This window comes from Lemur catta, chromosome 9, assembly GCF_020740605.2.
Source record: "Lemur catta isolate mLemCat1 chromosome 9, mLemCat1.pri, whole genome shotgun sequence".
Classification (NCBI taxonomy): Eukaryota; Metazoa; Chordata; class Mammalia; order Primates; family Lemuridae; genus Lemur; species Lemur catta.
Genome location: NC_059136.1, coordinates 9236572 through 9251290, shown reverse-complemented (window position 1 = coordinate 9251290; position 14719 = coordinate 9236572). Strand labels below are relative to the sequence as shown.

Here is a 14719-nt window from a genome sequence, read left to right as displayed (position 1 = left end):
CATCACTATTTTTATTTAACATTTTACTGAAGGTATTATCCAATGCAATAAGGCAAGTAAATAAATGGCATAAGATTTGAAAGAGAAGAAATAAAGCTGTTACGATTTACAGATGGCATGATACTTGTAGATAGTGTGTGTAAATAATCAAAAAATAAATAACCTATTAGGATTAATAAAATAATTTAGCAAGGTTGCTGGATATAATCTCAGTATGCCAAAATAACCTTTATTTCTATATATGCAAACAATTAGAATATACAATTTTTAAAATATACCATTTAAAATAGCATAAAATACCTAGGAAAAAAATCTAATGAAAGATCTGTAACACTTTTACTTATAAAATCATAAAATGTTACAGAGATAGATTTTAAAAGACTCAACTAACTAGAAGAAATATTTAATGTTCATGAGTTAGATGATTAAATATTTTAAACATTCAAATTATCCCCAATTTCTCCATAAATTCAATGAAATCTCCATTAAAATCCCAGCAGATATTTCTCTGGGAATTAGCAAGCTTATTCTAAAATGTGTGTGGGTATGTAAACGACAAAGAATAGCGCAGAAAAGCTTGAAGAAGAGCAAAATCAAAGGACTTTTACTACCAAATTTCAAGACTTACTATAAAGCCACAGTCATCAAGACAGAGTGGTATTAGTGTAATAACAGACAAACATACCAGAAGAATAAAAGAGCCCAGAAATAGGCCTGCATATATGTGGTCTCCTGATTTATGACAAAATTGCTACTGCAGTCCAGAATGTCTTTTCAATAAATGATGCTGTAGTAATTGCATGTCTATATGGGCAAAAAATCAATTCTAGATGGATCACAGATCTAAATGTGTTAAAGAAAAGCAATAAAGCTTCAAGAACAAAAAGGAAAAATATCTTAATGACTCTGGGTTAGGCAAAGCTTTTTTTTTTAAATAGGACTCAAAAGTGTCATTAAGACAGTGCAAAGACAAACCATAGAGGAAAAAAAATTTGCATCCAGGATATATAGAACTCTTTTAAATCAGTAAGGAAAACACTATCAACTTAATATTCAACAAGGGCAAAAATACTTAGGCATTTCACAAAAGAGAATTTACAGATGGCCAATGAGCATAACCAAAGGTGATATTGGACAAGTGCAAATTTAAATCAGAATAATATGCCATTACATACCCATCAGAATGGGTAAAATTAGGAAGCCTAATGATGCCCAGTGTTGGAGAGGATGTGGAATAATTGAGCTCCCATAACCTGTCTAGCAATGTAAATTGGACTAAATCTGTTTGACAATATTTACGAAAGGAGACTATGTCCCTTCTTTAAGACTCAGAAATTATGCCGTCAGTATATGCTCAACAGAGGCAGATATAAAAACTTTGTTAGAGGCATCTTATTCCTAATGGCCTTAAATGGAAATAACCCAAAGAGCAGAAACCAATCAATAAATTGTGGTTTATTTTTTACAGTGGAATATTGCATAACAGTGAAAAAGAATTTTGCTTCACACGAGGGAAGACAGGTTTAGACTTAGGCAAATGTGATGATGTCCTAGCAGAGGTGTATTTGACAGAAATGTAACTAAGCTTTAGCTTCAGGGCCCCTCCCTTGCATGGTCCTGGGAGGAGGAGATGTTCAAGTGTTTGTACAAGGTTTTTGCAGAAGTGAGATTTTAATTCCAGACAGTTAAGAACCACCTCTATAGCCATCCCATTCTATTCTCTGTCGACGTACCCTCTGACTGGGGCAAGGTATGTGGCTTGGAGTAGCCATTTGTGAAATATGGAGAGGAAAGTTGTGTTGAGAATACGTTTAGTTTGTTTCAATGTAAATTATTTGTGTGGTTGCTGCGACTGCCTGTATAGTGACTACCAGCTGTAGCAACCGCCCTACAGAGGAGTGGCTTTGAGGAATAGCCCTGTCCTGCTCCGCGTGCCCACTCCTTCAGCTTATGCTTCGGGTCTGAAGGAGCAATGAGCTAATCAAGATGTATCCATCCCCACTAATAATCTAAGCTATGAGTAGGGAAAATACAGATTTGATTTGATATTTGACTTTTGTGGATTGCCCTGAAAGAGAGTGAGAGATCTAATTTATCATCTCTCACTTTTTGTGAGCTGGTTTGTTTTATATGCATATTGGCAAACTCAGTATCGAGTCAGGTTTGTATAAGATCTTGATTAAATCTATTACTCTGATCAGTATTGGGTTTCAGAAAAAATGCCTCACTAGAAATGACAGATGATAGGTAGATTGAGTACTTGATCCAAGAGATTTAGGCCCTATACACACAAATGTGTTTTTTCTGTCCTCTTGGGCATAATCACTTCACGTCTTAGTCCCTGTCCCTGCAAAGTTGGCCTCATTGTACCCTTCCCACACACATCTTTGTGCAGGCTTTGTGAACTAAAGAATGAGTGGCGTATTGTAAACTCCCTGGAAGAAAACCCTGCGTGACCTACCTATTATTTACTGTTACGCAATGGCTTCTCCATAAGCACTCAGGGCACATTATGCCCGGGTTTCACATAATTTATGACCCTCTTGCTCTGAGACCAGATTACCTTTCTCTATTTTGAAGACTCAGCTGTCTTCAAAATGTCCTTCCCTATTTAAAAAATGATCATTTTGCAAAAGTGGCAGAGACTGGTGACTGAGCGTCACTTCAAAGCCAAACACGGGCCTTGGGACCTTGAAATGGCTTATGTTGCTCCTTTCCAGTAGTTAACTGCAGTTCTCATCCCCTCTTAGAGTGTCAAGGAGATACATCAATAAAATCCCTCTTGAGATCAGTCAGTCTCATTTTATAATTTTAAATTTAGAAAGGGAGTCACATGAGGTGCTATAATTTTGTTCAATCATTAATCCAGTATTTGGAGATATTAGGGCTAGCATAGTCATTGATATTCTTGCTGATTAGAAGGTGTCCCTTAGAGTTAATGCGTGTTCAAATGTCTCTTTCTCAGATGGCTAAAAATGGGGTCTTTAGGCGCAGTAGAAAGTGGTTCCCTTGCTCTTTCTATGACACAAAAGCTTTCAGAGACAGAGATGTTAAACGTGGCCAGAGCCTAAAGCCTTTCTTTCTTTTGGATGTCCTTCGTGGTAGTAAATCTGTGTCCTTTAAGTCTGGCTTTTTTGGGAAACAGCCTGAAGTCATTTAGAACAAATCTGGTATAAAATAAGGAGAGCCGTCATGCTGTTGGTGCATACCTTATTCTGGTCAGAATAAATCAAGTAATGAGAGTAGCTTCTCATTCTCCTTGGTTTCTTCTATCTTCTCCTTGGGAACCTGAGCAATGAGGAGGGTAGGTGTTTAGGGCAGGTCGGGCAGGCCGGCGTCTATCCAGCAGGTGCATTATTAAGTGTACCACAAAACTGAAGCTCGCTGGTTAGAGAGAGGCTTTCCATGGTGGGAAGAACATTGGTTTTAGAGTCATGCTAACTTGGATTTAAATCATGGCAATTCATTGCGTGGCCATAGATAATTTATTTAAACTCTCTGAGTTTCAGTTTCTCCATCTATAAAACAGGGAGTTTCGGCACTGCCTCAAAAGGTGAGTGTTCAGTGAGATGAGATGTTTAAGGAACTGATATAGAGCCTGCCACATAGTGGGTTTTCATTCACTGCTAGTGATTCTTTCTGTCAACCTCCAAGTCCTGATCTGACTTTCAGGAATAATTCCTGAGTTCTGGCAGCTACTTAGTCTCGATGTGCTGCACTTAGATAGTATTTAGCCCCTTGTGGTATAATTTTCTGCATGTTGGTCAGGTAGTGATCGCCCCGAGCGTCAGAACTTGTCTTGTTTATATTTTTACCCCCAGTGTCCAAGTGTCTAGGTCAAGTAGTTGAAAACTGATGCTTGAATAAATGAATGGAAAACTGAAAACCACTCTATTAGTTAGGATAAAGATAAGCTGTGGTAGCCAAAAAACGAAACAAAACAAAAAACCAAAACAACCCAACAATACAGTGGCTTAAAGAACATTTATTTCTCTCTTTTGTGCCTGTTTCCAGATAAGCCATCCATCCACATCAGTGGGTCAGCCCTGCTCCACGTGGTCACTCAGGGAACACAGTGTCTTCCATGTATTGCTCCCCCTTTTCCAGGGCATTGTCATTGTCATTGCCTGCTTGGTGGATGCCGAATCCCCTCCTGTGGCAGCTAGGGGGTAGGAGAAAGATCAGGTGGACCGGCATGCCCACTGACGTACAGCCCAGGCTTTGGAAGGTTACACATCCACTGCTCACATTCCAAAGGAGAGAACTTAATCACACGCGTGGCTAACTGCAAGGCAGGCTGGGAAATGTGATCTAGCCTTATGCCCAGAGTGCCTGGCTGGTGCCCTGATGTGTATCACAGGCAACCCCATTTCCCAGGATGCTTTGCTCCCTGGTTTTGAGTAGGGTCACCCGACGTGAGGCATCGGTGGGAGATTGGGGGGCAGGAGCAGGAGAGAAGGCAGTGTCATTTTCTACCTCTCTGCTCTAGCTGTGTTTCATCCATGGCTCTGCCTCTTCCCAGACAGTCCTTCCCTCCATGATCCCCCAAGACACGTGCATTGCAGTTCTCACTCCCTGGGCTACAGTAACATCACCTCCTCCCTTTGTCCCTTTATCCTCAGGGGAAAGGGAAGTTTTCAGAAGCTGCTAATTTCTATGTTACTTCACCTTCCCCAGTTTCCCTTCTCAGCTCCTTCATCCCCTGTGAAACAAATTCCCTGTGTTAATCCCCTCTCTTTGAAATACCTGGTGTGATTTGTGTTTCCTGATTGGACCCTGACTGAAACACACAAGAGGAGAATGGATTTTTATGCCTAATGATCATTCTCCAATATGGTTCACCCCTCTGGCCACCAAATTGTTCCTGTGTATTCTTCTTCCCACACATCCAGCACAATCACCGCTCCTCAGGGGAGACAACCCAAAGTACCACCCTACTTTTGAATTAAGCTCAAAGTGAAGAACCTCAGGGCTGACTTTGTCTCTCCATGATCCAGTTATACACACACACACACACACACACACACACACACAATTTATCTGCCTGCCCCTCCCCCCAATATACACTAGTGAAGCAGGAACAGGGCACTGCAACCAGCACTCTCAAAATCACGAGGGACGATTGGGGAGCACACAGGAGTCACTGCCCCAGAACTAAGGAAATCTTGCAGGGCAGACATGGCGAAGACTCACTGCCCTGGCAGGGAAATGAGTTCCTTGGTTAGGCTCTGGCTCTGTTCTTTGGGAGAAATTCTATCCCTTTTCCTCTATGTCTTCTGACCTGGCCCTTACAAAGTTTGTCCTGATTGCCTGTTGTTCTCTTTAGTGACATCTGGTCTGGGCACTGGGGAATAAGCCCTCCCTGGTAGTGGTGTAGACTTTATAGCTCACACCTGATTATAAGAATTTGGTGGGTGTACCTTGCTTCAAGGCCTGAATTGAATGCTTATCAGTCAGCATTCAGGGCAAAGAACAGAAATCATCTCAGGCATATTCAGGAGAAAGGAATTCAATTCAGGGGAATGAGTGCTTATGAAATTATTGGAAAGGCTGGAAGAACAGAAGCTAAGGAGCTGCTACTAGGCTTCAAAATCCTGCCACAGCAGCTCCGACCTGGGGTCTCTGCTGCTGCTACTGCCAAGAGTTCAGGAAATGTCAGAAGAAGCTGCCAAGATCCCCACAGCCCAAGTCCATGAAGCTGGTAATTAGACAGTGGAATGTAGAATCTAGCTGTTACAAAAAACCCACAACTATTGGAGCACAATTGTCAGCTTCCACCACCACAGAGATTGATGTCTCCCTTTGCTCTCCAAATCTCTTGTAAGACTATCTCAGAGGCAAAACTTAACACCCAGATCCCTCAAGGCAAGGGAGACTAGGAAATAAATACAGGGTGTGCGAAGTAGGGTCCCTCAAGGAGCGAGCACCAAGATGGGATTGGATGGGATTGGATGTGCAAGATATTTATTAGGAGAATTGTCTCTCAGTGACAAAAGTGGAAAAAGCACAGCTAGGCACACAGAGCCTTCAGTCTGCAATGCAGATCAGATACCTGTGCAAGGAGAGAGGGAAGGAAGGCTCGAGTGGGACAAGCCTCAGGCTGTAGCACAGTTCTAGAATGTCCTGGCCAGGCTGATGAGGAGTCTTCATGCAATAGTTGGCCATTGGAGGACTCCCACATTGGGCAGGAGTGGGCTGGCACCGGGACCCCTGCTGTGCTTAGTCACTGGCTGGCAGCAGTGTGGGGGAAGTGAAGTCTTAGAGCAAATGTGGCAGATACAAAGGGGGAGGCAGTTGGAACTGTCCACCAAACACGTTCCCTGCAGCAGGTTCTCTTGGAGAGCTGAGTGACACACCTCCATGGCCACCCCATGAGGGACAGAGGAAGTGGCAACAGAAAGGGGCTGTTGTTGGTCTCAACAGCAATCCCTGGCACAGCGTCATTATTGGGTGTTCCTTTGACCATCCCTTCACCACCTGTCCATCTGAAATAACATGTGGCTCGGAGCAGGAAATAACCATTTTCTTCTTGATCTTGTCTTATTAGAACTTTAAGGGGGGAAAAAAATCCAGCAGCTGCCGGATGTGAAAATAAAACTATTTTAATGAAAAGTGCTTTAATCTGATTAAAGAAGGCACAAAAGTTCAGCTTAGATTAATACACTGGGCAACCTTTCCATTCCCTGTAAAATTCTTGAAATACCAATACAAGTTGGCCTGCCTTGTTTTCTGAGTTTTGCTGTGATTCCACGCCCCTTATAGAAGAGGAATTTTCATATACACATATGCCCAAATGCAATAATTATAATAGTTAGCAGTTAGTATTTGTTACATACCAGGTTACTTACCAAGTGTTTTACATATGTTAGTTGATTTAATTCTCATAACAAGTGAGGTAGGTGTTGTGATCATCATCCTCATTTCACAATGGGGAAACTGAGAAAGGTTATGTAGCTCACCCAAGGTCACACAGCAAGTAAAACAGGACTTGGACCCTCCTGTTACCCTCTCCAGCACTCACTGAGCCCTTTCCATGCACTGCCGGGGCCTAGTCTACATAGATTATTTCATCTGTCTACCCATCGCCGGGAAGTGGCGTCTACATACAGTCCCTTGTCAAAGACCCTTGAGACCAGATGGATTTCAGAATTCAGAAGTTCTTAAATTTTAGAAAGGTAATGCAATTCATATACTGTATATAAAAAATACTCTCAGTGAGGTCTGGGGCAACACTTCATCATCACTGTAAATATTTATATCAAAAGGGGTAAATATAAAGAAATACTTATATCAGTGTGAATATTTATACCAAGTGGGATAAATGAACCTGGAGCAAGTAAGTAATTGAGCCAGGATTTGGGTCCTGGCTGTTTGAACCCACGTCTGGGTCCTCCAGATCTCTCACCCGACTCAAGTCTACCTCTAACCTGCAGTGGCTCGGACTCTGTCATCAGCTGTTTGCTCTGTTCCAGGCACCGTGTGTCTCATTACGTCCCCTCAGCTGCCCTAAGGAAATAGGAATCCGCCCCACTTCTCAGCTGAAGTAGCAGAGATGGAGTAATTTCCCCGTGGCAAGATTCGAATCAAGTTTTCAAAATGAAAGCCCAGTACCCGAGGAGGCTGACAAGCTGCCAGCGCTTGAGTGCCGACACACTCAGCCACCCTGGCCGCAGTCCTGCTCTCTGGGCAGCTGGAGCTCTGTGCCCGTAATGCCCTTTGTCACTGAAGCATGTCTTAACACCCCTGGCATCTCCGGCGATGCCTTCGGTTCACTCTCCCTGACAGCAAAGAGTGATCCGAGATTCAGCCAGAAACATTCAGCGGGGTCGCTCTCACCTTCGTGTCCCTGTCCTTGTGGAAAGGCGCCCCGGTGCATCAGACGTGAGAATCCATTCACATCTGTCCCAAGAGACTCAGGACATTCACCACCGACACAGTTTTGTATTTCACCAGTTTTTCACTCTTTCTTGCGTGTTTGCTATTAGCAATGAGGGGAAAACACAGAACAGAGGCTGGTTCTCCATGGCTCTGCCCCGGCTACACAGACGGGCTGCTGAGGACCAGAGGGGTCTGTTCCGGGTCAGCTCTGCCATAGGTCACCCTTTATTTTTTCCATTCTGACACATAATTAAGGCACTTGCATGGCCTGGATTTTTAGCAAGGTCTGAATTTATATCGCATGTGTCTCTGATATAGTCTATCATTTAGTGAATGGTTACGTACCAGAAACTGTGCCAAGCACATATGAAAATGACCTCATTCAATCTCCCCTCTCGCCTTAGGTATAATTAAAGGCTTATTTATCCATTTTACAGGTGAGGAAACTAAGACTCAGGGAGCCTAAATTTCCATAGCTAAAGTGAGCCATAGATCTGAGATTCAAACCCATGTCTGTCTGACCCTAACGCCCCTGCTGTTAACCCCTGTACCTCTGAGAGTCACTTCCATTACCCCAATAGGTACTGTGCTTGTCATAGCATGCGTCTGATTTGGGGTATATAAATTCTCAACTCTGTATGTTTTCTAACGTCTGCTCTCCAGCTGTTTGGACTTTACTTTGATTTCTCCTAAAATTTGGCCTAATTACTCTTAAAATATCCACAAACATATTTACCAGTCAGACAACTGTGCCAGTGGGCAGAGAAAATTCTATAAAATATTCTATTGCCATTAACGTCTTTCATCTCAAAAATACGTGGGGATTAAAACCAGTATTAGTATCATGTTGCAAATGAGGAAAATCATAGCACAGAAAGGTTAAGAGATATGTCCAAGCAAATTCATTTATTCATTTGATCACTCTTATGGGTTACATAATGTCCTTCAAGAAAGGTATGACGAAGTCCAAACTCCCAGTGCCTGTGAATGTGACTTTATTTGGAAACAGATTCTTTACAGAGGTAATCAAGCAAGCTAAGATGAGGTCATTAGGATGGGCTCCAATCTGATATGACTGATGTCCTTACAACAAGGATAAATTTGGACACAGAGACAGACACACACAGAGGGAAAATGACGTGGAGACACAGGGAGAAGTTGGCCATGTGATTAGAATCCCGGGCAATCCAAGGAATGCCCAGGGTTGCCAGCAAATGCCAGAAGCGGCAAAAAAGGATTCTCCCCTGGAGCTGTCAGAGGGAAAATGGCCTTGCCAACTCCTCGATCTCAGACTTCTGGTCCCCAGAACATGAGACAATAAATTTCTGTTGTTTTAAGATACCTAGTTTTTGGAATTTTGTTAAGGCAGCCCTAGGAAACTAGTACATTACTTATGAGTGTCCATGAGGTGCCAGGCACTGTACTAGGCTAGAGATAAAATAAGACATCGAATTTACAACAAAACACTGACAACAGATATTTAATCAAAAATCACACACACATAATGGTTGAAACTCACACTGTGAGGGAGAAGAGGATTCCTTGGCACAGGGAAGCTGAGGTGCTGACCTCAGTTGGGGGTCAGGAGAGGTTTCCATGAGAAAAGGAGCTTTAAAACACGGACTAAGAGGGTCTCTGGAGTTGTGGGGGGGTTGATTAATAAATATTCAGGGACAGTAAACAGCCTGTGACATCATGCTCATAAGGACAAAAGGAAGAGGCTTGGGGAGAGGCAGAGGACGGAGCCAGGGGCCGGAATATGCTAATAAATGTCAGTATTCAGCTTGAGTCTTTTGATTCCAACTTCCTTGTCCAGTTCCCACCTCCCACCCCAACTGAACTCTGGTCCTAAAGTTAATGGAAAAACCAAACTCTGTAAAGTATTTTAAAGAGGGTTATTCTGAGCCAATATGAGTGATCACAGCCCAGGAAAACAGTCTCAAGAAGTGCTGAGAAAGTGCCCCCAAGGCAGTTGGATTATAGTTTGGTTTTATACATTTCAGGGAGGCAGGAGTTAAAGGCAAAGACATAAATCAATACATGGAAGGTCTGCAGTGGCTCAGCCTCAAAAAGTGGGATACCTTGAAGTGAAGGCTTATAGGTCATAGATAGATTCAGAGATTCTTTAACTTGTAATTAGTTAAAGGAATAAAGCTTTGTCTGAAAACATGGAGTTAGCAGAAAGTGATGTTTAAGTTAAGATAAGCATGCTATGTCAGAGTCAGGTTGCAAGATTAAGTCACAATATTCTAGGTCAAAATGACCTGTTCGTTTAGTGAGATTGAGGGGCTGCAGGCATGACTTAACCCTTGCTTTGCATGGTCTTAGGTCCTGTTTATAATTTGGCTTCTTAGTGCTACAAAGAGTCTGTTCCATCAGTCTTATGTTCTCTATTTTAAAACTAATGTTGGTCAGTTGTTGTATCTAAACTCCAAAAGGGAGGGGGTATAACAAGGCACGTGCAACCTTCTGCCCCATCATGGCCAGGAACTCAGATTTTGTTTGGCAAGAGGGAGTCACTTAGTCAATGAGGGGCTTAGGATTTTATTTTTAGTTTACAATCTACACAGTGAAAGACCAGTCTTATCTATGAGAGTTGATAACTTATACCACATAGCTGGGTTTGCAGTTGGTCACTCATGTTCACCAACACCCATGTTGCCTAAGTCTCAGTCAGAGAGGTACCAGTTGGGAAGATTTATGCTGCTTAATTTGGGCTTAGCAGCTGCCATTTACCTGTTAGCTGAAGAACATGACAACGTTCATTAGTTTGGAAAGGAGAGCTTTATTTCTCATTAAGGGTTGCAGTCTGTGGGCTGGAAAGTGGGGCCCCAGCCAGAAGCCAGGAACAGGTGCTTCAATCCAGGGACAATGGGAACAGGAATTTGTACTGAGTGGGGTGGCCAAATATACACATTTAACAAGCTACAGGAGGAGTCATGAGTACTTATGAAAGGAGAAACTTGTGCACACGCAATCCAGCTTTGTGCCCCTTTGTGGGGTCCATGTTCAGAACATGGTGCCCTCTTACGTCAAAAGGTGAAGCAAGGACTCAAAACCCACTCTGTGAGTGCTCCTTAGACTGGTTAGAACCACTCCGTGGCTGGAGGTCTCTTACCAGGAAAGAATGCTGGTCTGCATCAGAGATTGGTCTCTGTTTAGCCCTTAGGAATAAAGCTCGATGCCTGTTACCAAGGGAGGGGCCATAATAAGGGTGTCTGACCTCCCATCCCATCATGGTTGGGATCTCAGTTTTAAGGCTTTTTTGGGGTCCCCTTGACCAAGAGGGGATCTGTTCAGCTAGCAGGGGGCTTAGAATTTTATTTTAGTTCACAGTGCCCGCTTTGGGCTGAGATACGTCAGGTGCAACATCGATGGCCAAACTTTTATTTTGTCCCATTGTTGGCGGGGTGGTGTGGTTATCTGCCCCAGGTCCATCCGGGCCCTTGATGGGACTCCTGTGGCCAAGAGATTTAGAGCCAAAGGCTTTTTGCCAATTAAATGTTTTAGGCCAGACAGGAATGGAAATGTGTAGGCATTCATTAGCCCTTAAAGACTTTTAAGCAACACAGCCAAAAAAACAAAAGCTAAAAACAAGGTTATAAAATTAACTTATCTATAAGCATCAAGCTATTGTAATCTCGGTCTTAGTTACAGACTTGTAGCAATTAGCTACATAAAACATAAGCATGTTGTTAAAACCGTTTGAGCTAAAGAATTTAGACAGTTTTGTTGGCCACAATATCTTTTTGCAGTCTCTTCAGTAATTTGTCCTAAAGTGGCCGATAAATTTTTTATTATATGTCTATTTGTGTAAACCCCATAACTGGGAACAACTATACCCAGGAAGCTCTGTTACCAAGTATCTTGACAGCCTCTCTGTAATTTTGTTTTAAGTCTATGAGAAGCAGGAAATCTTTATTAGCACAACTGGGCCAGAAAAGACAGGCTGGTGTTTCTTTTTCCTTTTTCTTTTTCCTAGGCCTCACTATAGGCTAAAGTCTCAAATTTAAAGTCATAAGCATATAGACAAGTGAAGAAAGTATTAAAAATATCACAGAAGCAACAGTTTTGTGACCTCAAACCATTTAGGTAAGATTGACCACTATTGTTCAGAAAAAGAATATCTAAGTTAATTTTTGAAGATGTTTTCATTTTATTTTACCAATAATTTAAAAACTATCTGTATTTATCAAAGATTACTAAATTCAAGTGAACTTGAAAAGCATTTAGGCTAGTCTTTATGAATACTCACTTATAAGCCAATCTGCTGTCATAAACAATAAAGACATATCCACATATACATATAAATATTCAAACAAATATAAATGAAGACTCTGTAGTTTTGATGTTAAAACTCTAGCCATGAGACTGGCAAAACTCCCCAGTTCAAAAGGACAGCTGAATTTAAACCATGTCCCTGGAAGCAGAACAAGTTAGAGTTTATTGTTTTACATATGGCCCAAGCCTTCACTGAATACAGAGGAAACAGTGTAGCAGCTCATATTCTCAAAATATATAGAGAAAAAGTCCAAGCCCCTTTAAGAAGGAGTTTAGGTGTGCCTGAAGGAAGACCGAAATGGACGTCAAGGCAACATAAAATCACAGGAATTCATCATGGAGCTTTATAAGGAATCCAGTAGGCAATATCAAATCTCTGGTCTGGGAAAGAGAGAGGCCATAAGACTGCCACAGGACTGCCATCGGACCGAGCCATGCAATGCTTTTGCAATATGCTTTTTTACAAAGACGTTTCTCTAAGTGTTTAAACCACACTCTTTCTTATCCAAGGCCCAAAGAAAGGAGAAGCCTCTTGTAGTGTCTTCAGCTGCCTCTAATGTTGTCATTCTTGCCTCACCATGACACACGATAAGGTCAAATTTTCTCCCAATACAAAGTAATCTCTGGTCACAGAGGTCATGTAATATAGTACATAAGAGAGTAGAGTTTTATATCAGAGAGGGATCTATTTATGACTTTTTAGACTGCATAAGGAAAACAGAAGACCCCCTAAAGGGGTGAGTGGTGCCTGTCTTCGGAGTTCTTTCGTCATTATACGTTCCCTCTGGGATCTTTCACATGGCACTGAAGACGGCAAGGAGGACTAGCACTAGGGAGGAGTGAGAGCAAACGGAGCAGACTTAGCAGGACGCACAGCTGATACTTCCAGCTTTTGAACTTTTGAAACCGAAGGTGCCCTTTTCAGCGAAAATATAATAGTAAGCCTTTGCCAAGGTTATAACGTAACCAAAAATGTTTGCAGTGTTTCTAAGGAGGTAGCTGGCAGTTTTTACAAGATCTAGAAATGCCACAAGGAAACAGCTCAAAGAAAGGAAAGTCTCACCAGATATAAACCAGGTGTAACCCACATTTCTGTTTGGCCCTATTCTCTGGGGTCTTTGCTTCTCGGCTGATACAGACACAGACAGAAGGAAGAGTAAGAGGGAGAAGGGGGAAGGGAGGTAGGAAAGGAAGAAGGAAGAATAGCTGACTTTAAATATTTTGCATGCACCATTTTTCTTTTAGGTTTTTTCCTACTTTATGGAGCTCTGTTTAATTTGAAATTATTTTCTTTAAAGGAAGCTATGGGAGACTTGATTTCTTTTAGAAGTCTTGAAATACTAATCATAGAATGATCTTGCTTTTAGAAGGTTTGTTAGCCTCTTTGTTTTAATTGGGTACACAGATAAACTGGAGATCTCATAAGATTTTCACTGTGGCCAGGAAAGCTTTAGATTATCTCAGGTTAGCTTTATTTAGGATCCTAAAATATTTACAAGAATTTCTCCGTAGTTCCTAAATATGTAAACCATTGGAGTCCCTGCTGGCGGCTGATCAGAGACTGTCTCTTTAGACCCCAGCTTCTCTATACTGTCCCCTTAGCTCTCCTAAGGTTTTCCACGACTGCATGCACCTTGTGAAGGCGTCCCTTCAAGTGCCCATAATATGAGCGTCCTCACAAAACCTTATGGACCAGCTGAGTCCGACGGGACTGGGCAGGCTCCCTGTAAACCCACAACTGACAAAGATGTTCCTTCCACGGTCCAGAGGGAGGGAAAAGGACTGGGGAGAAGGGAAGGGAAGAGGTAGGGAAAAATAAAGTCTCCGAGATCTTCATCCTAAAATCAGGAGAGCTTAGATCCAGTGGAGCTTACCGGAATTCCTCTCAGCAAGGTTGGGAGACAGCTAAGCTGTCACTGTGCCTGTGCAGATGTCAGAGCATTGACTTCTGGTCACTCTGGGGGAAACCGGAGGTCTCCCTGGATCTCCTTGTCGAGGCCGCCAATTATGTTAACTGAAGAAAATGACAAGGTTCATAAATTTGGAAAGGAGAGCTTTATTTCTCATAAATGGTTACAGCCAGTGGGTGGCCATTCTGGCAGGCTGGAAAGCAGAGCCTCAGCCAGAAGCCAGGAACAGGTGCTTTGAGGCAGGGACAGTGGGAACAGGAATTCATACTGAGTGGGGTGGCCAAATATGCATATTTAACAAGCTACAGGAGGAGCATGAACATTTATGAAAGGAGAAACATGCATATGCCCATTGGAGCCTTATGCCCCTTTGTGGGGTCCATGTTCAGAACATGGTGTCCCTCTTATGTCAAAAGGTGAAGCAAGAACTTAAAAATCCTCTCTATGCATGCTTTTTGGACTGATTAAAACCATTCCATGGCTGGTGGTCTCTTATCAGGAAAGAATGCTGGTCTGGATCAGAGATTGGTTTCTGCCAGTTCCCTTAGGAATAAAGCCTGATGCCCATTAGCAAGGGAGGGTTGTTTAATGAGGGTGTCTGACCCCCTACTCCATCATGGCTGGGATCTCAGTTTTAAGGTTTCTCTGGG

The 14719-nt window shown here is 42.5% G+C and overlaps 1 long non-coding RNA gene across 1 annotated transcript; it reads right to left on the bottom strand.

Moving 5' to 3' along the window:
- Positions 1-3965: 3965 nt before the first annotated feature.
- Positions 3966-14244, bottom strand: LOC123644781. Its single transcript, XR_006737256.1, has 2 exons — positions 14034-14244; positions 3966-4162 (listed from the first exon to the last, which is right to left on the bottom strand). It is a non-coding gene; the product is annotated as an uncharacterized LOC123644781 (long non-coding RNA).
- Positions 14245-14719: the final 475 nt, after the last annotated feature.